Raw genomic sequence first — 20,281 nt, 5'->3', positions numbered from 1 at the left:
ACCTCATCAAGCTTCTACAGCGTGTTTCAGTGAATCTGTCGAAGAACAACATTAAACTCACCAAAGTTAATTAGTGTTTTTGTTATCCCAGGCCTTCTATGTGGTTTCTCACCTAATGGTTCATGTGGAATTTATGTGCACATTATAGGCCCCCTTCAGAGGCACTAAATCGAAGCCTGTACTTTTGACTACTTTCTAAGTGAAGCAGGCCTTTGCTCTATTGACTATATATGCTATTGCCTTTTACTCTTTTTCCTTGCTTAAGGATGTGATTGCAAAATATCTGCTTTAAGCCCTATGCACCGTGTGTGTCTGTGTCTGCTGTCCACTTACATGGACTTAGCTAGCTTAAGTTGTTACATATTGGGAAACTGTTTCCTATTATAAAATATCGAATCTTGAAAAATGGGTTCGCAAAGAGCATGCTTTCTTCTGTTTTTTTCCTTCCTGGGCCTTTGGGGACTAGGCAGAGGTACATACATACGAAAACTATACATCATCTCGGATTCATCATTGTTTTTGCCATCACTGTAAGCAGTTATCTTGTGTATGGGTCCCGTGCATATATGTGCAAAATATCTTGAGCCCCTTTGCTTTGACATACATGTTCTTCTATGTGGCTTCTCGCCTTAGATTTCACATGTGGAATTTCTTGCATATTATGGGTTCCCTTTAGATGCACTAGATCGCGAGCCTATACTTTTCACCAATTTCTAAAGTGTGATGCAGGTCTTTGCTCGATTGACTATATTATATGCTACTGATTTTAACTCTTTTTTTCCTTGCTTCTGGTGCTTTTAACACCATGTACTCTGTGTATCTGTGTCTCTTGGTATAGAACATCCCGATCTTGAAAATGGCACCGGAAATCGCAAGTTTCTTCTGTTCTTTTCTCCCTGGGGCTCTTTGGGACTTGGCAGAGAGGTACATACTTTTTTTTTTTTGAATTAAGAGAGGTACATACTTTAGGAGACTATCAAATTCATCAGCGTTTTTGTCATCAGTGTGCAGATATCTTCTGTATGGGTACCGTACATGTATGTGGGAAATATCTTGAGCCCCTCCGCTTCCGCTTTGACATGATTTCAAATCATCTATCTTTGGACTGAGAACTCTGTGCAGACTGCTGACTACTGACGAACTGATAGAGCTTCAGGCGAATTAGGCCTTCTTTTACAACATTTGTCTTCGCTTGTGTGATGGCATTTGGCAAAGCAAACAGATCAATCACTGGGCTAAACTGCAGCTTTTGAGCCTGATCAAACAGGTACTGCTTGCTGCAGCAGCGGTATGGCTGCTGCAGCAGCAAACCCGCTTCAACAAACAAGGCCACAGCCACTGCAGCCATTTTAGTGTTGTATAAAAAGTAATTGACACCCTTATATTAAAGTCACACACAGTCATGTACTCATGTGCCTCAACAAACAAGGCCACATGCCCACATCGCGCACACACACACACGCGAGCAAATCTGAACTCCATGGTTGCCATTGCCAGTACACCAGAGTAGCATAAAGATTATTTTGCTAGCATATAAGAATTTTGTTCTCCATGTTATAAGAATTTTGCAAATATAAAATATGAAGTCAGTTCATTGGCACAAATGATTACGAAAAAAAAGATCTAAAACCAGGTTATTGGGAAAACCATTGAATCAGGCTTATTGTGGTATCATTTTCTTCATGTTATGCCATTTTTTTCGTGAGACCCAATATAGATGCAGACACTCATATGACTATGACGGGTAAATAATAGTGCCACTAAATTCTAAAATAAATCTAGAGAAATATGAGCACCCGTGTCAACTCTGAGCATATGAACTCAGTTCGTCTTTCGTACATTATTTAATGGATATGTTATTTAGTAGATATATTTTAGGATCTAATAAATGTATGGCGTTTTGTTTATCATCCTAAATTAAGAATTCTAAGTTTAACAAAGTTTATAGAAAATGTAGCAACATCTTACGACACTAGATAGTTGCATATACACTAAGGCTCCGTTCGTTTAGCCGGTATGACGCGAGGAACTATTCCGGATATGAAAAATACAGTATAAATTAAGTAATGAATCTAGCCCGGAATTCTTCCCGGCGGCCAATCCCCAGGAAGCGAACGGGGCATAAGGGTGTCTTTGAACGATAGAATCAGTTCCGATTCTGTACTAGAATCGCTGGAAACGGTGCCAGGATTTTAGCAAAACGATTCAGCGGTGAAACGATTCTCCTTTCTTTGGGAACTCTCGGAACACAGAAAAGGTGGCGCACAGATTCGTGATAGGACTCACGTATATCTCTCGTCTCAGTAGCAATTGTATTTTTTTTCATCATTTTTAAGTGGAATAAACTAAAATAGTTTGTATTTAAGTTGATCTTCACGTAGAAAAAGGTTCTGAATTTTTTAAGCATGTCAGCCTATTTTGGAATTAGAATCCAGCTTATCAGCCAAACGATCTCGTGATTCTGATTCATGATCGCAAACGTTTCTTTAAAGAATCTTAATCTGAAATATTTATACAACAATTTGGATCCCTACCAAACACACCCTTATGTAATCAAACTTCAATGGGTCTAACTCAAGACAAACCTAAAACACCTTAATTTTTTAAAGGAGGAATTATACACTATGCATGCATATAATTTTAACTAATTATTAGCCAAAAATTCATAAAGTTTGGTTTTAACCACAATACTTCTACTAATTTCAAGCGGATGTATTATTTTAAGTCCTGTTTGGCAGAGCTTTTAGAGCTGATTCTCTGCTGACTCCAGCAGAATCTCTATCAAACCGTTTTCTACGGAGAAGTGATTATCTGCCGATTCTGTGAAGTGATTCTCTGAAATTAACTAAGAGGCTAGGAGCAGAAAAAGTAGCTTCTTCTAATTATGTGATTCTCTATCATAATTTTGAGAGTTTATGCTAAAGAATCAAATAGAACCACTTTTAGCCACAGTCACTTCTTGTAGCACCCGGTTTTAAAGACAAAACCAGATACACACTATATGTAAGCCCATAAAGTCAAATCTCACATATAGCCACAAATAAGGGTAATATCAAAAGACAATACTTATTACATAACGTATTAGTATAGGGAATATAACCTCAGAGTATAGGCAGCGGAAAGACAACTCCGATCTTCAGGTGAAGACTCCAAATCCACAGGAACGACTAACTGGTTGACCACAAGCCTAACTCCTCCAGACTAGCAATCTGGTACCCATCCAGAATTTTTATCCAAACTATAGAAAAGTAAAGCAAGCATAAGTACATATCGTACTCAGCAAAATAACATGGGGTTCATGAGGCTCAAAAAGGTTGACATTGGTTTACTGCGATTAGCTTTTATTAGGTCATCTTTTTAAGCAATTAAGTAGCAATGAATTTATCATAAGCCCATAAATACGTGATCAGGTAAACATGAATAATGAATAGCATAAACAATTAACCATTAGTGATCATCTCTATTCCATAAGGGTTCCAAGGCCGCTCGTATCCGTGAGCACGGCTGTTATAACAGTTTTACCGTCTGTAGAGGTTGTACACTTTCACTGTGAGTCGTGATTTACCCTTTCGCCCGAGGTGATCAGCCTCTTGATCCACTACCAAGGAAGGTCGGCAGGGTTACAGTACAACTGTGAGAGCTATATGGCTCTGGCTTTAGCTTAGTATGAGGATCTTTTCTAGCTTGTTAGTGGTTACCTTTATGGCGCAAGAGGGGCTTCGATAGGTATGATCTCGGCCTGCCAAGAGGGTGCACTTTGTTAGTCACTCCTTGGAGGGGGGTTTATGTTTATTGATGAGGAAACCTTAGCGGCCCTTTCCAAAGATATTTACATGTGGTATCTTTTAGCATCATATAATCTTGCCCTTTGCATTGCATCATAGAAAGTAAATAGTTTTTAAATTCCAAAATTTTTATTATTTGCTTATTTTGGTCGTGTTGTCATCAATCACAAAAAATGGAGAGATTGTAAGGAAAATGGACCCTAGGCCCATTTACTTTGGATTTTGATGTTTGATGACCAACACAACCAAATTGGACTAATGAATTTGCAAGTAATTATTTTATAGTTCAATAGGGTGCAAGACATGACTTGGACGAATGCGACATGATGATCCCACGATTGTTGACAGAATATCGTCGGCAGTCCTCCGAGGGGTATCCCACGAAGGTAGATTGATCGGTATAGGAGCGCGAGATCAAGAACAAGAAGGCAACAGAGACACACGAGTTAGACAGGTTCAGGCCGTCAGTATGACGTAATACCTTACTCCCGTGGTCTGTTGGTTTGTATTATCTATCGTATGATATGCCGTGATTTTAGAGGGGGTCCATGCCCGCCTTATATAGTCTGGGAGGCAGGGTTACAAGTCGGTTATATCTTAGAGATAACTGGAAAGTAATAACTGATTACAGGAATCTTGGGATCATACATATCCTAACAGATCTCGTAGTATCTTCAGGATATCTTCTCGATGTCTTGCGGAAGGCGCCGAGCAGAGTCGTGCCTCGCAAGGCTTCTTCTTGTGGGCTGGGCCACCCCTAGGGGCGCAGCCCATGTGGTCTGTCGTGGGTATCCAGGGTCGTACCCCCCACAGCTAGTCCCCGAGTGCCTTGTACCCGTTGTGCAACGCCGTCTTGAGCTTGTCCGAGCATGTGCGAACCAAAGCCGAGCAGTCCAACTCATGGTCCGACCACCGTGATGAGTCACCGAGCAGCTGTGAGCAGTTGGTGAGCGGCGTGCATCATAGCCGAGCATCGTGGACCATCGCCGAGCAGCATGCCCCAAGCATGGCTTGCCATAAGGGTGTACGGAGCTCAAGTCTAGAATTGAAAATTTCCTCTTAGTGGACCAAATGTGCCCACTTAGAGATCGACCACGAGGAAAGGAGATAATCTTCTTCGGTTTCCAGAGTAACGGAGTCTTCTAGAAAAATCAAGCACATTCACCGCTAGGTGAAGTGTGCCCACTTAGTCCCTGAGCCTGATAGTAGATGGCGTAGTCATGTGGTGCCAGGGTCCAAAGTAGAAGAAATAACAGATGACCAGCTGAGCAGTCAGCCAGTCCCTGGGCGTAGCTCCGAAACAAGACAAAACACATTCACCGCAAGGTGAAGTGTGCCCACTTAGTCCCCGATCCTGAGAGTAGGTGACGTAGTCACGTGGTGCTAGGGTCCAAAGTAGAAGAAATAATAGACGACCAGCCGAGCAGTCAGCCAGTCCTCGAGCTGTAAGCGGATATACCGGAGCAATCAAACCATGGCGAAAAAATCGAAGTAACGGTTATCGAGCCTCAATAAATTACAGAGAAATCGGCGGTTATTCGGCGAGTAACAACAAACGACAGCGATAAATGAATGATGTGGGCTATGGTTGCATGAAAGCCTAGGTGCGGCCCATTAAACCGTGTTGGAGAATTCGAAGCAGCGTAGATCACGGGAACGGTTTCCCAAAAACCCTCGGATGCAAAAAAGGGTGGGGAAAGTGCTTTATAACTGCGCCGCCGCAGTCCCCACTCCCACCCTTGCCACTTCGTCTTTCTCAAATACTCCCGCATTTCTAGATTCACAGGCACATCTGCCTCCGCCGCCAAACCCTAATCGGAATCTGAAGGATGGCGCCGAAGAAGGGAGCCGTGAAATCGAAGAAGACGAGCTCGAAGAAAGTGGGCACCGAGGCTCGGAGGGATGAAGAGTGGGTGCCATCGCGCACTGGAGAGGCAGAGCTGAACAGACTGGTTGAGGCAGGCGTTCTTCCTGACCGCGCGACCGCTGGATGGCGGCCGGCCCTCGGTGAGCCCTTTCCAACACCTCATACCGACGAAGTTGTGGTATTTGAAGATTACTTTTGACGTGGGTTGGGATTCCCTGTTCATCCATTCCTTAGGGATTTATTGGAGCTATGGGTAGTCAGTTTGTGCAATATCCACCCAAATACCATTCTTCACATCTCTATCTTTATCCACTTCTGTGAGGCATTCCTTGGTATCCTTCCCCACTTCAACCTTTTCCGTTATCTATTCTGGCTGAAGAAGAGAGGCGGTGGTGGTTCCAAGGTGGTCGGCGGAGTATACCTTCAACTGCATGACGGAATGGCAGGTGAATATCTTACTGTGCCACTAAACACATCATTGAAAAACTAGAACACAAGGTGGTTCTACATAAGGCAGACTGACCCAGCCATCCACTGCGACCCTGATCACATCCCGGAGAACCAAAAGAGCTAGTTGGAGATGCCAAGAAATCCTGATATGGACCAAGTGAAAGAGCTTCTTGACTTAATCTGGGGTGTGAATATCAACGACGGATTCGTAGCAGTGAGTTTTATATCGCGCCGCATTCAACCCTGCAAGGAGAGAGCCCATCCTGCCTTTGAATTCAAAGGGAAAACTAACGGTACCCGGGAGAAATCGGATATGCTATGGAAGGAGGTTATCGAAGAGCGAGCTGCAGAGCTGTTCACTTCGCATGTCTCGTTCAACATGCCAGGGTATTCAAAACCCTTTAACTGCAGTAACCAGCCACCCTAGGTAAACATCTCAGCATTATATTCCTAATGCTTTTAATTTGTCGTCATTTCCAAACATCTAGACTCATTCACCTGTAAAAAGATCCACTCGCAGGATAGAGCTGTATACTTCTCGGGTGTACCGAGGAGTGAATGGCCGACGAGAGTAGACAGTCGACGACCGCCGCAGCCCGAAGAGGAGGGGCTGAGCACCTCATCGGATAGTGCGTCCCCAGCATCGGAGAAAATCCATGGGAAAAGGCCAGCGGTAGACGAGCCGTCTCGGAAGAGGAGAAAGGCGGCGGGCACCGCTTCCTAAAAATCGAGCGGCATCTCGCTTGGTGATGACCAGGCTACTCGACCATGAAGGACTACAGTGTTGGAGTGGTCTGACGATGATGAAGACTTGACAGCGGGTCCGCCGAGAACGAAGGAGCCACCACTCCGTGCTGAAGTCCCCATTCAGAGAGCAAAAGAGATTCCTGCACAACCGATGACAGAAGTCTCGGCGGTGCAGACGACCGGAGTCCCCGAGCAACAAACGGGAGTAACCTTGGAGCAGCATGTGGAGAGGGCTCCGGAACACCAAACGGATCGGTGGTCTTCTGTAGAAGAGCAGAAACCTCCCCAGCAGGGCACTGAGGCGGACCACACAGCTGCACCTGGAGGATCAGGCATGTATCGCCGGTTCAAGAAGTTGAACCGGAAGACCAAACCGTGAGTATATTTGTCTTGTAGTAGTAATGTTGTTCCTTGACCCCTTTTGAATACCAACAAGTTGACATTATGCAGAGCAACATCGAGGACCGCACCTACGGTAGAAACAACACCGACTGCTCCCATCCCAGAGTCCCCGAGTGCTCGACAACCAGAAGAGAGGTCAGCTGCCACTGCCGGCGGTCCCAGCGATGGCGAACCATTAGCGCAAACAACAGGCGCGTCAGCGACAGCGACCGAGGCTACAACTGAAACTGTTGGTACTTTGGGAGTGGAAGCTGCAGCTGCTGTTGATGCATCGGAGGCTAGGGAAGCAACTCCGACGATGGCCGAGGAGCAAATTGTACCGCCCGTAGCGACGCTAGGAATGGTCAGAGCCGCTGTCCGGCCACAGAGCCCCCCAGTGGTGCCTCAAGCGACGGTGGAAGAGTACGAGGTTGAGGAGATCGAGCGAGCCAAACCTCAACCCTAGACCGTCTGGATTATCCGAAAATGCGGGGAAGAAGTGGTAGTTATCGAGGAAGAAAACACCACCAAGGAGATAAAGAGGCTGAAATCCACGGTAGCTGGAGTAATGACTCAAATCGAGGTTAGTACTACAACTATAATATTAATAAATGGTGTTGGAGATCAAAGTTCATTACTGGCATTGTACATCCATAGGGTATAACGCGTACAGCCGAGCAGCGGCATCAACTGATAAAGAGGATGGAGCCCCTTGCCGAAGAGAACAAGAAACTCCGAGAGGCAATGAACCTATATGAGAAGAACATCCAGAGGGCCCAACGCGAGCGAGACCTTGCAGAGTCCAATTCGTGGGACCTGGAACATCAGAAGGAGGTTCTGTCCAAGCAGTTGGCAGCTACAACCGAGCAGCTACAGAGGAAATCCGATCAGCTGGCAGCAGCATCCGAACAGCTATAGAAGAAAACCGAGCAGCTAGCTGTTGCGTCAGAACAACTGAAAAATGCTTCCGACCAGTTGGATAAGAAAAACCAGCAGCTGAAAAGCTTAACCGATCAGAACTCAAGTATGATTATCGGCGAATATACTTTGTATTTGGTTGAACAACCATCTTTTAGGTGATAACTATTTTGCTTGTAGAGTGAGATGCGAAGCTCGGCCAACTTCACAAGACCGTCGAGCAAATCCAACAAGAGAAAGCAAAAGAGTCGGAGCGAGCAAACAAACTGGCCGAGGAGCTGAAAGGTGAATACCTCCTGGTCGGAATTACTGCTGAAGTATTTTTCTGGTATGACAGAACATTGTAACGCTTGCAGGTTATCGCCATAAAGCCAAGGCACAATTCGATGTGCTGGTGCAGGAAGCCTAGATCCAAAAAGACAACTTCAATGCTCTAGTTACTGCAATAAAACCGGTGCTTGACTGCGTCGACCCAGAAACGGCACCCCGACTTGATGGTAGGAGGCAAGGGTCAGATACCATCATCCAGAGGTGCAAGGCAGCGTGGGAGAATTTCAAGATCTTCAACCGCGACGCCATTATGACCATTGCTACTCATGTCCTTACGGTTGTTCGGTCCCACTACCCAACCATCGACGTTCAGTCGATAGGGGGCGGTTTTGCTGAAGGATTGAGCGATGTGGAGACCTAGAAGTTGGAGGATGAGGTGGAGGATGCAGCGAAGAAACTGGCCGGCGACATAGATCTGTTTGGTGAGATGGATGGCAGTGACATAGCCCAATGATCTGCTTGGCTGATATCATCTGTAATTTCTGTGCAATGCAATTAGAACGCGTGAAAGCGCAATAACACTTATATATACGATAAATGTTATAAAGTGCATGTGTATGCAGTTAGATTGTATTTTGGCGAAAAAATCGTCGTAGTTATGACCATAAGATATTTATACGGAGTATAAGTAGAGTCCGAGCAATTAGTTTGCTACTAACCCCCATGGCCTCAGCTAGCCCATAGTCCATGACATCGAGCGCTGGGCCCAAGCACGTGTAGGGGGAACAGGCGTGACCAAGGAACCGCAGCCGACCACCCATAACGTAGAGCGCGGAGCCTGTAGCACGTGTAGGGAGAGATCAGAAATTGGGTCTTCTCCATAGAGAAAAGAGCGAAACGTATGCTGCTCGGCAGTTATCGAAATGACTGTAGATGGCACAAACGGCGACTGAGCAATAAATTCTGCTCTCAGCTCTTGGCCTCGGATAGCCCATAATCTATAACGTCGAGCGCAGAGCCCATGCACGTGAAGGAAAAACAGGCATGACCAAGGAACCACAGCCGACCAACCATAACGCAGAGCGCGTAGCCCGTGGCACGTGTAGGGAGAGATCGGAGGCTGGGTCTTCTCCGAAGAGAACAGAAAAGAAAGTAGGCTGCTCGCTGATCGATGAAATATCTTTAAAGGTTTACAGTGAATTATTCGGCGGTTTGGAGAAAAACATGTGGCGAGACACGTTGGCGATTTGGAGGAGACGTGTTTGGAGAAAAATTATTCGGCATTTTTAGCGAAAATGTGTCGGCGTTTTGGAGAAAATGTTCGGCCTTTTTTGGAGAGAACCGTTCGGAGATTTTGGAGATTTGGAGAACTTTATTCGGCGAAATTGTGGTCGGCGATTTGGAGAAATCGTTCGGCGATTTTGGAGAAAACCGTTTGGCGATTTTGGAGAAAACTGTTCCATGATTTTGGAGATCGTTATGGAGTATCGTAATGCTCGGCGACCGTATGCGGAGATCGAAAGTTAAATGGGAAAAAATGGAGACAAATTATGGAGACCAAAACTTTATTCATCATAAAATGGAGAGTACATATCTAGAGCGTTTCAAGGGTAGAAACGTATAAGGTGCTCGATGTGCCATGAGTTTGGAACATCAATCCCATCTAAGTCACATAAGCGATAAGATCCTGGTCGGGTGACCTCTTTGACGATATAGGGCCCTTCCCAAGGGGAAGAAAGCTTGTGCAACCCTTCGGTCTTTTGTTTTCTATGGAGAACGAGGTCACCGACGGTGAATGAACGACCTTTTACGTTGCGGTTATAGTACCTTCACAGAACTTCTAGATACTTGGCTGTGCGGACGTAGGTGATCAGGTGTTCTTCCTCGGCCCGGTCAATGTCCTCTGTCCGAACAGCCACGGCTTGCTCTTCAACATAATTTTCCACCCTGGGTGCTCGGAAGGCAACATCTGCTGGTAGTATGGCCTCTGAGCCATAGACTAAAAAATATGGAGACACACCGGTACTGCGACTAGCTTGAGTGCGCAGTCCCCAGACCACAGCCGGTAGCTCTTTGAGCCATCTGCCCGGATGCTTTTCCTCTTTCTGATATAGCCTCTTTTTGAGGGCGTCAAGGATCATACCATTAGCCCGCTCAACCTAGCCATTAGCTCTAGGATGAGCAATGGAAACGTATTTAACGAAGATGCACCGGTCTTCACAGAAGTCCCAAAAATGATGGCCGGTAAACGTGGTTTCGAGGTCGGTGATAATGCTATTCGGGAGACCAAACCTGTGTATGATATCTTCAAAGAGGTTGTCTGCTTTCTTTGCAGTAGCTGAAACGAGCGGTTTGTACTCGATCCACTTGGAGAACTTATCAATGGCGACGTATACATACCGGAAACCTCCTGGCGCTGGCTTGAAAGGCCCAATCATGTCCAGTCCCCAGCATGCGAAAGGTCAAGAAGCTGGGATGGTCTGCAGTTCCTGTGCCGGTACGTGTATTTGCTTGGCGAAGAACCGACATCCTTCACAGCGTTGGACGAGGTCTTCTGCATCGGAGATGGTCGTGGGCCAGTAGAAGCTAGCTCGAAAAGCTTTGCCAATCAGGTTTCTCGAGGCCGCGTGATTGCCATAGGAACCAGAATGAATTTTGTGAAGCAGCTTCACTCCTTCGTCTTGAGGGACACACTTCTGCAATACCCCTTCCTTGGCACTCTTCCTCATCAAGTTACCGTCTACCAACACGTAGTGCTTACTTCGGCGGATTAGGCGTTCGGTGTCGGTCTTGTCGACGAGTACTTCAGAGTTGGTGAGGTACTTGATGAACTGCTCCCTCCAATCGGCGACCGATGAAGGCACCTCAAGTACCAACTGCTCGGCAGGGGGAACCTCCTCAACTTCCTTTTCTTCTTTAATGGATGGCACCAGGAGATCTTGCACGAAGACCCCCAGCGGAACCGCGGCGCGAGACGAACCTATTTTTGAGAGCTGGTCGGTTGGTTGATTTTGATCTTGTACCACGTGGTGGTACTCGATATCGTAGAACTTCCCTTCAAGCTTCTTGATTTTGGCGTAGTATGCGTCCATCTTCTCACTGGAATAGGACCAGTCTTTGTTGAGCTGGTTGATAACCAGCGCGGAGTCCCCATACACCATAAGTCATTTGACGCTGAGCTCGACAGCTATTCGTAGACCATGGAGACATGCTTCGTATTCCATGGCGTTGTTGGAGGCCAGAAAGTGCATCCGGAGGACATAGCAGAGTTTATCTTTGGTCGGCGTAATGAACAGAATGCCCGCGTCGGCACCGCTGATGTTAAGGGCACCATCAAAATACATCACCCAATGCTCAGGGCAAGTGGCGGCAATGGGTTCTTGGATCTCGGTCCACTCAGCGACGAAATTAGCAAGCGCCTGTGACTTAATGGTAGGTCTGCTTCTGAATTCAATGGAGTAAGTGCCGAGCTCAACAGCCCACTTAATGATGCGGCCGTTGGCCTCTTTGTTGCGGAGAATGTCCCCCAGAGGGAACTCAGTAACCACGGCGATCTTGTAATACTCGAAGTAGTGTTGGAGCTTTCGCGATGTAATCAGAATTGCGTATAACAGCTTCTGTACCTAAGGATAATGAGTTTTGGGCTCATTAAGCACCTCACTGATGAAGTATACCGGACGTTGCACCTTGTAGGCATGCTCGGACTCTTCGCGTTCAATGACAATAGCCGTGCTGACGACGCGAGAAGTGGCGGCGATGTAGATCAATAGAGTTTCATCTGGCCATGGCGCTATCATGATCGGAGGTTTTGTTAAGAACAACTTGAGCTGCTCAAAAGCTGAGTCTGCCTCCTCTGACCAGGAAAAGTGCTCAGAGGCCTTGAGGAGCTTAAAGAAAGGTAGTCCTTTTTCGCCGAGGCGTGATATGAAGCGGCTTAAAGCAGCCATGCAACCTATAAGCTTTTGTATATCCTTAACACATGTTGGCCGTTTCATATTGGTGATGGCGGAGACCTTGTCAGGATTAGGCTTGATGCCTCAAGCACTGATGATGTAGCCCAGCAATATATCGGATGGAACTCCAAAGATGCACTTTGAAGGGTTCAGCTTCCATCGGTACTTGTTCAGATTGGCGAAGGTTTGTTTGAGGTCGGCGATAAGGTTGTCGGTTGTCTTGGTTTTGACGACCATGTCATCGATGTATGCTTCGATGTTGCGGCTGATTTGCTGGTCGAGGCACATCTGAATGGCCCTTTGATAGGTAGCCCCAGCGTTCTTGAGTCCAAAGGACATAGTTTTGTAGCAGTATGCTCCGAAAGGTGTAATGAACGACGTCTTTATCTGGTCTTCTTCCTTGAGGGAGATTTGATGATAGCCGGAGTAACAGTCAAGAAAAGAGAGTAGTTCATAGCCGGCGGTAGAGTCTACAACCTCGTCTATCCGAGGCAAGCCAAAGGGGTCTTTAGGGCAATGTTTGTTAAGATCAGTATAATCAACGCACATTCTCCATTCTTTATTCTTTTTCCGAACGAGAATAGGGTTTGCTAACCAATCTGGATGATACACTTCTTTTATAAACCCGGCAGCTAAGAGTCGTTTTATTTCTACCCTAATAGCCTCCTTCTTGTCTGGCGTGAATTGACGAAGTTTCTGCTTGATCGGTTTGGCGATCGGCGAGACATTCAAGGAGTGCTCAATCTTCTCCCGTGGTATCCCCGGCATGTCTGTAGGTTTCCAAGCAAACACATCGGCGTTGGCACGTAGGAAGGAGACGAGCGCGCTTTCCTATTTGGGGTCAAGGTGAGCCCCAATCTTCACGGTCTTAGAAGCATCATTGAGGCCAAGGCCAACCTCCTTGATTTCCTTGGACTTGGTGGAGGCGCGGGGAAGCTCTAGCTCTGGAATCTCCATGTCATCGGTGTGTACTGTCTTGGCTTCCGCGACCATGCTATCCATCTAGATGGAGAGGTCGGTGGCTTCGGCGAGGGCGAGACTCTCTATCTCGCAGGCGTAGGTGACGGAAAGGTTGGCCTGCAGAGCCAGGACTCCTGCAGGCAAAGGCATCTTCAACACTAGATACGCATAGTGCGGTACGGCCATGAATTTGGCTAGACCTGGCCGGCCAAGTATGGCGTGGTAGGCGGTGTCAAAGTCGGTGATGTAGAAGTTGATATGCTCGATGCGGTAGTTGCTTGCCGTGCCGAACTATACTGGCAGGGTGATCTCTCTAAGTGGCCTAGATGCCCTTCTAGGTACCACGCCCTAGAAGGAGGAGTCCGAGGGTGTGAGATCTAATATCGCGAGGCCCAACTCCCTTAGGGCTCCGGCGAAGAGTAGGTTCAGAGCACTGCCACCATCAACAAGGACTTTTCTGAATAGCACCTTCTGGACGGTTGCGTCGAGGACGAGGGGGAAATACCCTATATATGGTATGTCTGCCCACTGGTCGGCCCTGCTGAAGGTGATGGGGATCTCGGACCATGGGCGATAGATGGGGTCGGCGGTAGTTTCTTCTGAAGCGACGATGAGCACTCATCGAGCGGCAAGCTTTCGTTCCCTTCGACTCTTAGTGGAGGCGAGGCCCCCGAAGATGGTGGCGACCACCTTATTGTGGTCTTGAAAGGCGTTGTTGTTGTTCCCAGGCGGTCGGCGACCTCCTATTCCATTATTGGCGTCGTCGTCGAGCCTCTTGTCCTAAAACTCCCTAGCTAGACCAATGCAGTCCTTCATCTTGTGTTTGGCGTTCTTGTGAAGAGGGCATGGGCCGTCGAGTATCTTTTGGTACTACTCGTCGTAGTTACGCTTGGCGCGAGGTTGACTAGCGGCGGTGAAGATGTGTTCTGGCCGGCGGCGGCGATTTTGGCTAGGCATGTGTCCTCCTGTTCGATCACGGTCACTATCGCGATGATAGCTACGGTCGTCGGGGCGGCGGTCATTGTGACGTCGGTCGTCGGGGCGATGGTCGTATCGGTGGGGTGGTCACTGAGTGCCTGCATCCTCGTTGAAGCGCACCTCAGCTTCCTCTGCATCGGCGTACTAGTTGGCGGTAGTTATCATTTCTCCGATACCGGTTGGCGGCTTACGGTTGAATTTGGAGTGAAGTTCACGATGGTGGAGTCCTCGGATAAAGGCGGTGATGACTTCAGCTTCCGTGATGTTGGGGATAGAATTCCTCATCTCGGAGAAACGCCAGATGTAGCTGCGGAGGAGCTTGGATGGCTTCTGGTTGATGCGGCTGAGATCATGCTTCGTGCCAGGTCGAGTACACGTGGCCATATAGTTGTCGGTGAAGACTTTCTTCAACTCTTCCCACGAGCCGATGGAGTCCGGCGCAAGGCTGGTGAACCAGCTCATGGCGGGTGGCGTGAGCATGACGGGGAGATAATTTGCCATAATGCTAGTGTCTCCTCCCACAGCACGGACGGCAATGGCATAAGCCTGCAGCCACTGAGTTGGTTTCATTCTTCCTTCGTAGGGCTCAACCCCGGTGATCTTAAAACCACAGGGCCATCGAAGCGTTCGGAGATCCTTTGTGAAAGCCAGAGGCCCTCAGGATTGTCGACACCGTAATCTGTGGCGTTGTGGTCGGGGATAGGCTCGAGGGCTGAGTCTGGGTTGCCGTACTCCCTTTCGTAATCCTGGCGGCGATGTACTTCGTCTTCGTGGCGACCAAAGCGATGGTGCTCGATACGCCACCGCGCATCCCGGAGGTTGCTGAGATGTACTCTAGCATCCTGTTTGACCTCCTGGTCATGTTGGCGATGGTGTTTGGCATGATGCCCCCCGGGTACCCCTTGGAGAGGTAACGACTGGTCGGCGAAACGGCTTTGACTTAGGCGGCGATTGGACCTCGGCGCAGCTGATCGGTGAATCGTGCTCATAGAGCACGAAGGTCTCTGATCCTCGCGGATCTCATTGACCTGACAGTGAGCCGCTTTAAGCATGGCGGCGATCTTGGCGAGCTCGGGCGTTTGAGGGAAACGAGCGAGCTCGTTGGCGGCTACTGCCAAATTAGCACTTGGAGTCTTGAAGACATCGTGGTCGTCGACGCGGAGAAATTCTTCGTCGAGGTCGCGATAGAGCGGGAGCGGTCTTCCTTGAGAGTCAAGCCGATTATTCTGAGCAGCCTCGGCCCTTGTAATGGCTGCCTCGTTCTCTCACCGCTGCGTGTGGTTGACGTTTCGGTTCTCCCAAGTAGCGCGCTCCTCCTCGGTTTCACTATTCCGAGGAGGTCTGTCGATGCTGACGTTGAAGATTGCACCACCTCGGAATGGTGGGAGGAGAAATTGATCAGAGAAGGTTTTGGCGAGGGTCTCCATAGAGCCCTGAGACTCGGAGCCCAGAGTTTCTTCCAGGATGGTCTGGAGGTGCGCCCCAAGGCTCTGGCCTAAGTGTAGCGTGTTGACAGCCGGTGGGAGCTGGACGGTGATCTAGTCGGTGAGTTTGCCCCTTAGGGCGTGCTGGTAAGCGGTGGCGGTGTTGGAGAATCCGAAAGGTAGGGCCATAGCCCTTGCAGTTTCCCGAGCACCCTTCGATAGATCTAGATCGGAGGGTGGTTGGCGCTGAACCAGAGTGTCCAGTGCCGATTCGGCGACGGAGAGACAATCGGCGAGCTTCAGTCTGACCCGATCGATGGATTTGATCAGATCGTTGTTGTTGATCGGCCTCCTCTGGTAGCGAGGAAGCGGACGACGAGTTGTTGCCAAAAGAGACCTCGGAATCACCTTTGAGATCGGATCTGCAGTTGCAGGTGCAGGGGTGGCCGGCGCAGAAACGATCTGCTCCGGCTCGAGGAGCTCTCCGACTCCGTCAGCGTTGATGACCCACGAGATGGATCCGACCGTTAAGATCTAGCCAGGTTGTGGAAGGAACAAAGAGCCGGCGAAAAAAGTCATCTTGTTCGACAAGGAAACAGCACGGACACCCCTACCTGGTGCGCCAACTGTTGACAGAATATTGTCGGCAGTCCTCCGAGGGGTATCCCACGAAGGTAGATTGATCGGTAGAGGAGCGCGAGATCAAGAACAAGAAGGCAATAGAGACACATGAGTTAGACAGGTTTAGGCCGTCAGTATGACGTAATACCTTACTCTTGTGGTCTGTTGGTTTGTATTAGCTATCGTATGATATGCCATGATTTTAGAGGGGGTCCCTACCCGCCTTATATAGTCCGGGAGGCAGGGTTACAAGTCGGTTAGATCTAAGAGATAACCAGAAAGTAATAACTGATTACAGGAATCTTGGGATCATACATATCTTAACAGATCTCGTAGTATCTTCAGGATATCTTCCTGATGTCTTGTGAAAGGCATCGAGCAGAGTCGTGACTCGCAAGGGTTCTTCTTGTGGGCAAGGCCACCCCTAGGGGCACAACCCATGTGGTCTGCCGTGGGTATCCGAGGTCGTACCCCCCACAACAATCTACACCATAAGCAAGACCCTAGAAGCACAAGAGAAGACCCAATATATCAAGAATAGTCCAAGCACGAAGATGGGAACCAAGCCGGACGCAAGATCGTGAAAAAATGAGCTCGGTAGAGGTGACCGGACGCGTCCGATTAGTTGCTCGGCAACAGCAGGCGTCAGCAACTGTGACAGGACGCTAAGCGAAGCAATGACCGGATGCACGGACTTCACTGTTCATCGTCGCGGCAACAACTCAGTGAGGACCGGACGCAGCGGCACTGGATGACCGGACGCACAAAATGCAGCGTCCGATTGAGTCCAAAGAGGTTCTAGAGCGGCGCCAGCGCGACCGGACGCGTTCGATCGAGTGAGACCGGACTCGGCCCAGAGTCCGATCAACGCGCGCTCCAACGGTCAGGACGACCGGACGCGTCCGGTCAGGACGACAGCAGTGTCCGGTCAGTAGCAGAAAGCTAGGTTTCACCCCCAACGGCTATTTTCTCTATGGGGCTTATAAATAGACCCCCCAACCGGCCATTTGAGTAGTGGAGAGCGGAGAAAACATGTCAAGGGTGTTGATACACCATTTTAGTGATCTACACTTGCATAATGCTTAGTGATTTATTCGGTGATTAGCGTAGGTGCTTTGCGAAGTGCTTAGGTTGATTAGATCATCGCTTATGCGCTTGCTCTAGGTTTAGGCCTAGTGTTTAGTGAGGTTTGCACACCTCTTATCACTTGGTGCTTGCGCGCACCACTGTTGTACATCGGAGGGGCTTGTAGTCTTGCGAGATCACACCAACCGTATTTATGGTGTGGTCGCGACCGCGCCAACCGTATTTATGGTGTGGTCGCGACCGTGTATCGGAAGGAACAAGGCCCGCGGCGTTTCGGCTGGAAGCTTGATAGTGAAGACGGCGGGAAGCGGTCCAGGAGAGGCTTGCCAGAAGGCACACCGAAGACCCACTTGCGCGTGGGGAAGGCCCAGGACTATCCACGGAGTTACCCGCCCGGGAGCTTGGCCCTTGCGAGGGGCTCCAACAAGGACTAGGGGGAAGCTTACGCGCTTCTCGATACCTCGGTAAAAATACCGAAGTCATCGATGGGAGTTTGCATATCTCTACCTTACTCTTTAGCTTCCACATTTACATTGTTTGCATAACTCCTTTTGCAGTAGAGATAGCAACACACTAGTAAAACCGTAGTTGCACATTTAGATAGTTTATCTTTTGCATATATTTTGCTAAGGTTAGAAAAAAAGACCATAGTTTAGAGTTAGAGTTTTAAGTTGCCTAATTCAACCCCCCTCTTAGGCGTCAGGGTCCCTACAATTTCCATAGCCTAAAATTTGGTATATATGTTTTAATTATAAAATGGTAATCAGGACAAGTCACAACAGTAAGCAATTGGATGCATATACACACTTAATTTGCACCTCAAACATTTCCCTGCACAGTACAAAAAATCTTCTGCAGATAAGAAATTCCATCTAGAGATCCTTCAATGCACTGCTAACACCCTAAATAATTTATAAATACTGAGCAAGAATCTTAGTTCTAGTAGCACACGACTTTAACATATGTGAGTGAGGTATTTCAGTACTTTTAAGGCATTTCGGTGAGCATGTGCCACTGAACAAATGGATTAAAGTCTAAGACATGTCAAGCAGAGCATGTGCTAATGAACAAATAGATTACACAGAAATGTGAAGCAGAATAGAACTGACAGATGGTAAACTGTTTAGTATCATCCTGAAAAATTCATTGTACTAAATTGTTTGCCTATAAAAAAATTATGGTGGACCACTGAACCATGACAGAATGGTGGGCTATAGAAACACATCTTATTTCTGTTCCAAGCTATACGTTGCTAAAGGAGGGTTTATAGTGTGGTGATCTAAAGCAACCTGCTTACTGTACTGCAAGCAAAAAGTCAAGTTGCCTTCTGCTTGCTACCAACAAGAAGCGACCTTGCCGATCAAACAACCCAAGCAGGAGCTAGAGATGAACCAGTACATCTCATATGAGTGAGATCCGCAAGCAATTGGAGAAGTAAATCATAACATCTAACAACACCCAAAGTATAAGAACCTACTTACCTGTATGCTTTATCAGAATATTTGAGGTTAAGATCTGACAGAACATCAAAGTCACTGACGGGAACCTGCAATAGACAAGATCTTTACTTATATGAAATTAAAGAGGAGTGGAGCACACGGACATCAGACATGGTGCTCCTTGATATCATGCCAAGGTGTTTTGATGTGGAAAATATAAGCATCAGAATAAGAAGCAAGTCAATATCACCTCGTAATGCCAGTTAAACAATTAATACTGTCCAAAAGGCTAATAGCTACATGAATTTTGGTTAAATCTTTTACACCGAGAACTTTGAAACTTACTCCCACAACACGTCGCCGATGAGCATCCAGTTGTGGTCGCTGTCCTTGTACACCATGGCATGCTCCTAGTCACCATACCCATCCATTAGGCCTGCACAAAGCAAAACAGAAAGCAAAATTCTTCTTCAGTTTCCATTCTCCCCATGGCTTATATATGGAAGTGTCGTTATCTGCAAGGATATCAGGAATCGCTGAATGCTTGAATCCTCATCAAGTTACTAATCCGATAACAATCACCACCAACCTAATGCAGAAAGAACTTTCGTAGACCAATTCACACTCCTATGTCACAGTCACACACTCACACTAACCAGTAACCACCTCGCAGCCACATCTTTGAAAATGCACTACTACACCTTTTAGGAAAAATATTCTTCCTAGTCCCCAAGTAGTGCCAGTTTGACATGCCTTTATGCACATTATCCTAAAGACCCAATCAGCCAAACTCATATCCTTGCTTTGTCCCAATAACAGTGTAAGTAAACATGAAGGTGAAATAAGGAGAAACGTAGCAGAGCCAGAGTGCGCCATGAGAGGAGAGGGGAGCACACACCCGTGTAGGTAGGCATCGCTGTAGAGCAGTAAAACGGCTTGCCCCTCGCCACTTTGAACCGGGTGCTGACGGCCGGATCTGGCGCCAGTATCTACGGGCGACCATGGATCTGGCCGGCCCCTCCGTGGATTTGGCAAACTCATGTGGCAGAATCGTCCGAAATAACGCACTTACGGAGGCGCTCGTCTTCAACCAGACACTAAGCACCCCGAAAGCAAGCTACAACGGGCGGGTTCCGTCGGGCACACCCCACGGGAGAGCCCGAATGATCCACATTTTTCCGCAAGGATCCAATAATGAGAACGAGTTACAATATTTAGTCCATTTCATACATCCAGGGTTCTTAGAAATATTATTACAGGACCAGATTCAGAGTGCGGAATATTAAACAGTGGAACGAAAATAAACATATATCGATAATGAACAAGGAGTACCTGCAACAGGGGTAAATAAATCCTGAGTACACAATGTACTCGTAAGACTTATCCGACTAGTGGGAATACT

At 47.7% G+C, this 20,281-nt stretch overlaps 1 long non-coding RNA gene across 1 annotated transcript; it reads right to left on the bottom strand.

Moving 5' to 3' along the window:
- Positions 1 to 2,964: 2,964 nt before the first annotated feature.
- LOC136486076 (uncharacterized) lies at positions 2,965 to 19,315 on the bottom strand. The gene is made up of 3 exons (XR_010766660.1): positions 19,225 to 19,315; positions 18,922 to 18,986; positions 2,965 to 3,238 (listed from the first exon to the last, which is right to left on the bottom strand). It is a non-coding gene; the product is annotated as an uncharacterized lncRNA (long non-coding RNA).
- Between the last annotated feature and the right edge of the window lie 966 nt (positions 19,316 to 20,281).

The sequence above is a fragment of the Miscanthus floridulus genome, chromosome 10 (genome assembly GCF_019320115.1).
Source record: "Miscanthus floridulus cultivar M001 chromosome 10, ASM1932011v1, whole genome shotgun sequence".
Taxonomy (NCBI): Eukaryota; Viridiplantae; Streptophyta; class Magnoliopsida; order Poales; family Poaceae; genus Miscanthus; species Miscanthus floridulus.
This window is presented reverse-complemented; position numbering and strand designations above follow the sequence as displayed.